Source organism: Trichomycterus rosablanca, chromosome 3 (assembly GCF_030014385.1).
Source record: "Trichomycterus rosablanca isolate fTriRos1 chromosome 3, fTriRos1.hap1, whole genome shotgun sequence".
NCBI classification, from domain to species: Eukaryota; Metazoa; Chordata; class Actinopteri; order Siluriformes; family Trichomycteridae; genus Trichomycterus; species Trichomycterus rosablanca.
Genome location: NC_085990.1, coordinates 22,678,186 through 22,687,751, shown reverse-complemented (window position 1 = coordinate 22,687,751; position 9,566 = coordinate 22,678,186). Strand labels below are relative to the sequence as shown.

Below are 9,566 nucleotides of genomic sequence, written 5' to 3'. Positions count from 1 at the left end.
TTTGTATTTTAATTATGATACTAATGCAATTGAGTGCAGTGGGGTAAAACTAGTCATCATTGGGTCCATGCTGTAATTCTTACACTACACAATAGTTGTGACAGAGATATGATAATTGTTAGCTTACTTTTCAGATTAGCTTACGTTTTTCAGATTTGACACTTTAACACAGGCCTTGTAACACTAAATGAAAAATGTTAAGAAGCACACACAAACATGCAAACAGTTACATTTAGCCATCAGCAGCTTAGAAAAAAAAAAAGAATAGTAATGTACAATTTACTACGTTTGTACAAAAAATATTTTTGGGAAAAGTCAGGACATATGTAAAATGCAGTAAAAACAAGGACCTGTGATTTGTTAATTTTCTTGAACCTTCATTTACAATTGAATTGACTTCTGTTTCAGCTGACCAATTTGATTGTATTTTTGTCTTATTTTTTTCTGAACTGGATACAGAAAGTATTAAAATTATAAATATATAATATAAATATAAAGATAAATATAGTTTTTACCCATTGATCTACAAAAAGATTGAGAACATTTATCAAAAACAAGAATCTGAGACTCGCTTGAACTCGTCTGACCACAGCACACGTTTTCACTGAGTGGAGTGGCTTTCTACACAAGATACTGCACTCTGTGAGACCCTGCCCCTAGCCGGTAGAAATAAGCAATCGACGGCTGTACATGTGCACTCTCTGATTAATGATTATTGCAATGTGCAGAATGTAAATTGGCATTGTAAAAGTAAAATAAGCATGTATATCCTGAAAAGGTCAAGGAGGAGAGAAGGAGTTAAAAATTTACTTTTGCTGCGCATAGTAGTCTCAACTTGCATGTGTGGATGCAGCAACCAACAGTGTTTACTGACAACAGTTTTTCATTTACAAAGTCAAAGTGGATATATGCACTGAATGTATAATTAATCACAAAAAGTGGATGAATAATTTCCTTCCACTGTATCATATCATTGCCCACACCCATGGTGAACATCATTGTGTTGCGCTAGATGTAACGGTTTGTGGGCTAGACGGACAGGAGGGGCGGACACAAACGCGGAGATGTGTGAAAGAAAACTATATTTATTAATAATAAAGACAGGACAGAACACAGAACAAGATAAATGAAAACAAAACCAAACACACAACCTATGCTAAGCTAAACAAGCTAACGGACAGGCTAAACAGGCTAACGGGGCTAAACAAACAGGCTAAACAGGCTAACGGGGCTAAACAGGCTAAACACAGACTAAACAGGCAAAACAGACTAAACAGGCTAACGGACAGGCTAACGGGGCTAAACAGGCTAACGGACAGGCTAAACAGGCTAACGGGGCAAACAAACAGGCTAAACAGGCTAACGGGGCAAACAAACAGGTTAAACAGACGAAACAGGCGAAACCGACGAAACAGGTCAAACAGAGCAGACAGAGCAGACAGAGCAGACAGAGCAGACAGAGCAGACAGACAGAGTACCAGGAGCCGAGATCCCAGACGCAAACAGAGTTACCATGCAATAGTCTCCAACCAGCCTTTCCCTGAGCCTCTCCTAAATAGTAGCAGCTGGGGCTAATTAGCCCCAGCTAACCAATCAGGAGAGGGAGGCTGGCTGGAGACTGGGGAGAGAAGGGCGTGGCACACTGGAGCACAGGATCACCCTGAGGCTCCAAGCGTGACAGTAGGCCCCTCCCCGAAGGCACGACTCCTGGCGTGCCCAAATACAAAAACAAAAGGAGGTCCTGGACCTTGAGGGGCAAATTCGAAGTCATTTAATATGCCTTGCGGTAGGCATGATAGGAGACCAGAAGCACTGTCGGGGAGCGCCGACGAGAGTTCAAAAGCGCCGTCGGGGGGCGCCAACGTGGGAACAGAAGCACCATCGGGGGGCGCCAACACGGAAACAGAAGCGCCATCTGGGGGCGTCATCTCGGAAACAGGAGCGCCATCTGGGAGTGCCGATGAGGAAACAGAAGCACCTTCGAAGGACACCAACTCTGGAACAGGAGCGCCATCAGGGGGCACCAACTCAGGAACAGAAGTGCCGTCGGAGGACACCAACTCGGGAACAGAAGTGCCGTCAGAGGACACCAACTCGGGAACAGAAGTGCCGTCGGAGGACACCAACTCGGGAACAGAAGTGCCGTCGGAGGACACCAACTCGGGAACAGAAGTGCCGTCGGAGGACACCAACTCAGGAACAGAAGTGCCGTCGGAGGACACCAACTCAGGAACAGAAGTGCCGTCAGAGGACACCAACTCAGGAACAGAAGTGCCGTCGGAGGACACCAACTCAGGAACAGAAGTGCCGTCGGAGGACACCAACTCAGGAACAGAAGTGCCGTCGGAGGACACCAACTCGGGAACAGGAGCGCCATCGGGATGCGCCAACTCGGGAACAGGAGCGCCATCGGGATGCGCCAACTCGGGAACAGGAGCGCCATCGGGATGCGCCAACTCGGGAACAGGAGCGCCATCGGGATGCGCCAACTCGGGAACAGGAATCAACTGCGGTGAGCCTGGCGAAGAGGCTTCGGGAGTCAGCTGAGGTGAGCCTGGCGAAGAGGCTTCGGGAGTCAGCTGCGGTGAGCCTGGCGAAGAGGCTTCGGGAGTCAGCTGCGGTGAGCCTGGCGAAGAGGCTTCGGGAGTCAGCTGCGGTGAGCCTGGCGAAGAGGCTTCGGGAGTCAGCTGCGGTGAGCCTGGCGAAGAGGCTTCGGGAGTCAGCTGCGTTGACCCTTGAGAAGAGGCGTCCGGAGTCAGCTGCGTGGACCCTTGAGAAGAGGCGTCCGGAGTCAGCTGCGTGGACCCTTGAGAAGAGGCGTCCGGAGTCAGCTGCGTGGACCCTTGAGAAGAGGCGTCCGGAGTCAGCTGCGTGGACCCTTGAGAAGAGGCGTCCGGAGTCAGCTGCGAGGACCCTGGCGAAGAGGCGTCCGGAGTCAGCTGCGTGGACCCTTGAGAAGAGGCGTCCGGAGTCAGCTGCGTGGACCCTTGAGAAGAGGCGTCCGGAGTCAGCTGCGTGGACCCTTGAGAAGAGGCGTCCGGAGTCAGCTGCGAGGACCCTGGCGAAGAGGCGTCCGGAGTCAGCTGCGAGGACCCTGGCGAAGAGGCGTCCAGAGTCAGCTGCGAGGACCCTTGAGAGGCGTCCGAAGTCACTTGAGAAAACACTGGAGACACGTCATTCAGCTGCGAGGACCCTGGAGAGGCGTCCGAAATCAGCTGCGAAAACACTGGAGAAACGTCATTCAGCTGCGAGGACCCTGGAGAGGCGTCCGAAGTCAGCTGCGAAAACACTAGAGAAACGTCATTCAGCTGTGAGGACCCTGGAGAGGCGTCCGAAGTCACTTGGGAGAACACTGGAGAGGCGTCCGAAATCAGCTGCTTGGACCCTGGATATGCGTCAAAAGTCAGCTGTTTGGACCCTGGAGAGACTGGACTCGGCTGCGAGAACACTGGAGAGGCATCCGAAATCAGCTGCTTGGACCCTGGATATGCGTCAGAAGCCAGCTGTTTGGACCCTGGAGAAACTGGACTCATCTGCGAAAACACTGGAGAGGCATCCGAAATCAGCTGCTTGGACCCTGGAGATGCGTCAGAAGTCAGCTGTTTGGACCCTGGAGAAACTGGACTCAGCTGCGAAAACACTGGAGAGGCGTCCGAAATCAGCTGCTTGGACCCTGGATATGCGTCAGAAGTCAGCTGTTTGGACCCTGGAGAAACTGGACTTGACTGCGAAAACACTGGAGAGGACTTGGAACTGTCACGAGCTTTATAATCGGGCACTGGCACCCGGACCACATCCTCAGTGGGCACTGGGGGAATTTTAACCTCCCCAGTGGGCACTGGATGCCGGGTATAAGCTGCAGTGGGCGCTTTGCTGCGTGAAAACTTGGCTCTCATGAGGCCCTCAAAATCCTTCACCGAGTTCAGCACAACTCCCCTGTCAGACCAAAGCTGCTTAGCCCACTCACGAGCAGCACCCCTCAGTCTAGACATCATAAATCGTACCTTGTCGATTTCAGTTGGCTGGGGGTCCAGAAGGTTCTGCAGGTAGAGCTGGCTCTGTAGAAGGAAGCCTTCAACACTATGGTTGCTTCCATCATAAGGAGCCGGCCTACTAAGCGGGAAGACCAGAGGAAATCTTATAGAGCCAAAGTCTGGGAATGAATAAACTAGCAACATCTCGCTGTGTCCTATACGGGAGACTATTCTGTAACGGTTTGTGGGCTAGACGGACAGGAGGGGCGGACACAAACGCGGAGATGTGTGAAAGAAAACTATATTTATTAATAATAAAGACAGGACAGAACACAGAACAAGATAAATGAAAACAAAACCAAACACACAACCTATGCTAAGCTAAACAAGCTAACGGACAGGCTAAACAGGCTAACGGGGCTAAACAAACAGGCTAAACAGGCTAACGGGGCTAAACAGGCTAAACACAGACTAAACAGGCAAAACAGACTAAACAGGCTAACGGACAGGCTAAACAGGCTAACGGGGCTAAACAGGCTAACGGACAGGCTAAACAGGCTAACGGGGCTAAACAGGCTAACGGGGCAAACAAACAGGCTAAACAGGCTAACGGGGCTAAACAGGCTAACGGTAGTGATGTGACATTTGAAGCGAGGCTTCGGAGCCTGTGTCGAGCAAAAAGGGGCGTGTCAAATGAAGCCCCGGTTCGAGGCGTGTATTGTGACGTAAAAAATCACGTGACTGATGACAAACGAGGCCTCGGATTCAGTGGGACACGTCATCGTTTCATTTTTCGTGCCGCTACGGTAGCGGCACGCAACCGCATAAAGAGAGTTTGAACTGCAAGGCACTTTGTGGGTTTTGATTTGGCGTTGTTTGGTCTGGTTGCGAGGCGATTGGAGTGTGCGTTACAGTTAGTTTGTAAAGTTTAGTAATAACATTATAGATTATATCAGTTATAATTATTATAGTAATATTATCAGTTATTAATATAATTATATCTAATATTTATATTATTAGGTTAGGGTTTAGTAGACTAGTTAGTTGAGTAGTTTAGTGTTTTATATATATATATATATATATATATATATATATATATATATATATATATATATATATATATATATATATATATATATATAGTATTATATATCTTAATTACCTATATTATTATTAATATACATCTGTATTATCATTTATATACAGTACATCTATATTATCTACATACATCTATATTATTTTAATATAGAGTGTAGGTTAGTTGTAGGCTAGATAGACACCATGGAGCCACCCAGAAAGAGGAGGACTTCTCCTGTCTGGGAACATTTTGAATTGTTTGCTCAAAACAAGGTATGTCATAATTGTATTGTCAGAAAATTGTATATTCAGAAAGTAATCATTACAATATCCTCCATAACCTATACATAATGTGTTTTACTGTCATGATGCAGGTAAGGTGCTTGCTGTGTCATAAGGAGCTCACTTACAGCAACAACACATCCTCCATGATAAGGCATTACAGAGCAATACATGAGCATGCACAGTCTGCTGCCAGTGGTCCAGACACCAGTCAAAGTAAATAATAAATAAATAATCTTTATTTAATTATCTACATCATGTGTTTGGCCCTTGTAATAACTTCAATTACATATTGTTTCAGATTCCAGAAAGAAAATAGTGGATGATGCCCTGGTCAATATGGTCATCAAAGACTCACAACCCTTTTCCATATATATATGCATATGTGTGTGTGTATGTGTGTGTATAATGTAATATCAATCACTGATTGCTGTTTTTGTACCCTTGTACACTTATAGGTGACCTTTGGCATTTGCTGGACTCCAATGTGGGACAGAGCAGGCAGAGTTCGAGTGCAATAGTTGATGCAACCATTAAAGTTGACAGATACTTATCTGAAGTAAACCTGCCCAGACAAGAATATCCACTCATGTACTGGAGCAAACATAAATATATATATCCACATTTATATAAGTTGGCACAAACGTTTTTATGCATTCCAGCCTCCTCAGTGCCATGTGAAAGGGAATTCTCTAAGGCTGGGGAGATTGTATCCAAAAAAAGGAATCGCCTAAACCCCAACACTGTTAAAAAGGTTATCTTTTTAAATAAAAATCAATAAGTTGAATTTGTCCCTTCTCCATACTTCTTTGTCGTAGTTTACTGTCCTTCACTCAAAGTTCAATAAACACATTATTCATAAAGCACTCTTGCACTCCCAGTTTAATAAGCACATTTACATTCAGTGTCAGTGTCATCATTGTTGTATTTATTTTAAGTGTTTATCATCACTTAATACCTAATAATATTTCCTAGCAAACAACCTTTTATATTCATTGATACAGAGTGGCAAAGATGGTTGATTTCCTATATAGACATTCAAAGATACTCTGGCTCAGATTACTGTAGATTGTCATATTTCTCTTTTAACAGCAGGTGTCACTAGTGAGAACAGTTCATGAGGCTTCGAGTAATGAACCTTTTGGCGAATCTTTGGACTGGAAAGCCCCATTGGTTCATGAGGCTTCATTTTGCCATCACTAGCTAACGGGGCAAACAAACAGGCTAAACAGACTAAACAGGTTAAACAGACGAAACAGGCGAAACCGACGAAACAGAGCAGACAGAGCAGACAGAGCAGACAGAGCAGACAGAGCAGACAGAGCAGAGTACCAGGAGCCGAGATCCCAGACGCAAACAGAGTTACCATGCAATAGTCTCCAACCAGCCTTTCCCTGAGCCTCTCCTAAATAGTAGCAGCTGGGGCTAATTAGCCCCAGCTAACCAATCAGGAGAGGGAGGCTGGCTGGAGACTGGGGAGAGAAGGGCGTGGTACACTGGAGCACAGGATCACCCTGAGGCTCCAAGCGTGACACTAGACTTGTATGTAACAGAAGATTATTTTTTAATGTAAAGATTTAAAGCTGTCAACTTAAAACTTAAGCTTGAATTTGATACATATAAAATTCCCATGTTTATAAACATGCAAAATACTTTGTACATGTAAATAAAATATTAACAAAATAAGTCACACTGGGGCCAAATGTTTTTGTATCCAGACCTGTGCCTTATAGGGGAAACTCAAACTGATTCCGGTTTGATTTTGCACCAGATAGACTAACTGGGGGCCCACAATGCAAAAAGAAACCAGGTCAGATTTGATTCACAGATTAATGTATCAGATTTGACCAGATCTGGCACAGACCCTAGACTCAAGATGTAATGTGCGTGTTACATGTTTTTTACCCTAATTTACCAGTTGCTGACTCAAAACACATTTTCCAGTGACTAGAAACTAGACCTTTTCCCCCACAGTCAATGGGGCATTGCTTATTTCCAGGATGATTAAAATTCTCAACAGCTAATCATTTTCAGTGATTAAGAGAGCGCTACACAGTGCATGTATTTTTTTCTAGAACAAAAAACATTTTTCTAAACTAGTTGCATCAGGGCAAACATGGATCTGTGTCTTAAATATTGGACTATGTACCAAATGGTATGTAAATTAATTTAACAACAGAGAGGTTACTGTTTTATGCACAGTGCTTGACAGTGTTCTAGCGAATTCTGTAACTTCTGAGATGCTGATCGGGTAATCACTGCATCTATCATATGAATGATCATACCTGTTAACCTAACTGGGAAGAAAACATTTAAATGGATGACCTGTAAAATCATCTGTAAATTTTACTGAAAGCAATCCTGGTCAAAGTCACAGTGGGACTGGTACCAGTGAGTATTCTGGGTGCAATTAAGCAATACTTGCTAAACAGATCAGTTCATTACAGAGGAGCTGCTTGCTTGCTTGTTACTAAAAGCAATTCAGATAATTTTTGTATGCATGTTCATGTATGTTTTTGGGAGGTAACAACAGAAATATGGAAAACTTTTATGGACGGTTGGCATTCGGGTGCAGTGGCGCAACCAAATTTTTTTCATAGGGGTGGCCAGATGGGGCCACTGAAAAACTTGGGGTGGCACACCAAAACGAAAAGCTATAACTACATTTTAGGAAGTCTATTATTGTAGTATACAGACTAGTTGATACAGACTAGTATCTGATGTGCATAGACTAATACGGTACAATTAACCTTTCACTGTACAACAACAATTCTGTTTTATTGTGTAATGTATCTGTATTTACATTTACATTTTCAGCATTTAGCAGACGCTTTTATCCAAAGCAACTTACATTACTGTGACTATATACAGTCTAAGCAATTGAGGGTTAAGGGCCTTGTTCAAGGGCCCAACAGCAGCAACCTAGCAGTGGTGGGGCTTGAACCACCAGTTTGTTTGTTTGTTTATTAGGATTTTAATGTCATGTTTTACACTTTGGTTACATTCATGACAGGAACGGTAGTTACTCTTTACACAAGGTTCATCAGTTTACAAGGTTATATCAAACACAGTCATGGGTAATTTAGTATCTCCAATTCACCTCACTTGCATGTCTTTGCATGAGGTGAGGTCTGCATGGGGTGGGAGGAAACCGGAGCACCCGGAGGAAACCCACGCACAGCTTAACTGTAGAGAGAGAACTTCCTTGTTTGTAAAGACCGATTAAAAGCCTGAGTAAATAAGTATGTTTTTAATCTGGTCCTAGTAGTTCTGGGACTTTGTGTGAGAACAATGTTCCCTCTGCAGGGAATTCTTTAATTCCAGAAACTGTAAGTAGCCCAGCCCTGTGAACAAAGTAAACATGCTAGGTTGAAGCGCTCAACTTATGTACAGTGAAGCCAGCCTATGTAGTGCTTTATAGGTTATTAAAAGTATTTTGTAATTAATGCAGAATCTAACTGGCAGTCAATGCTGAGATGACAGAATAGGGCTAATATGACCAAATTTTCTATTTCCAATTAGCTTGAGCTGCAGCATTTTAAACCAACTGGAGCTTGTTCAATCTGTTAAGGGTCTGATATTGACACAGACATTAATTCTGGTAGGATATTAATGGTTGTTGCTGTAGTTGCAGATGTAACAGTACGTTTAGATTGGTAGTAATGTGGAAAATATTTTTTCTCTATATTTTTTCATTTATGCATTTTCTCCCCTTTTTCTCCCAACTTTTTTTAGCGTATCCAATAAGACAATTGCATTACGCTTCCTCAATTGCATTACGCTTACTGATGCTGATCCCCGCCCTGATTTAGGAGAGTGAGACTGACACATGCCCCCTCCGACACCTGTGCAGTAGCATCTTTTCACCTGCATGAGGCATCAATCAGCCAGCAGAGGTCATAATTGCATCATATATGAGGTCCCTATCCAGCTTCCAACCCTGTATGAACAACAGGCAATCGTTGTTCATGTAGGTGCCCAGCCCAGCCGGAGGGTAGACAAATTTGAATTGTCAGCTATGTTGTGTTTTATCGCTGCACCACCTGAGTGCCTGAAGATAAATATTATTAGTTGAACACAGTTTGTATATTAAGAGATTGACATTTCGTGGTAGAACAGCAAGCTTGTCTTTGTCAATACCAATATACTCATATATGACATTTAAAATGAGCATTTCTTAATTTAGAAGGTCCCCTATGTGGCCCCATAGCAAGTAATGAGAAAATAGAGAAG

The 9,566-nt window shown here is 44.0% G+C and overlaps 1 long non-coding RNA gene across 1 annotated transcript; it reads left to right on the top strand.

The window, feature by feature from the left end:
- Nucleotides 1–5,183: 5,183 nt before the first annotated feature.
- Nucleotides 5,184–6,120, top strand: LOC134310404 (uncharacterized). The gene is made up of 3 exons (XR_010011301.1): nucleotides 5,184–5,324; nucleotides 5,426–5,549; nucleotides 5,635–6,120. It is a non-coding gene; the product is annotated as an uncharacterized LOC134310404 (long non-coding RNA).
- Nucleotides 6,121–9,566: the final 3,446 nt, after the last annotated feature.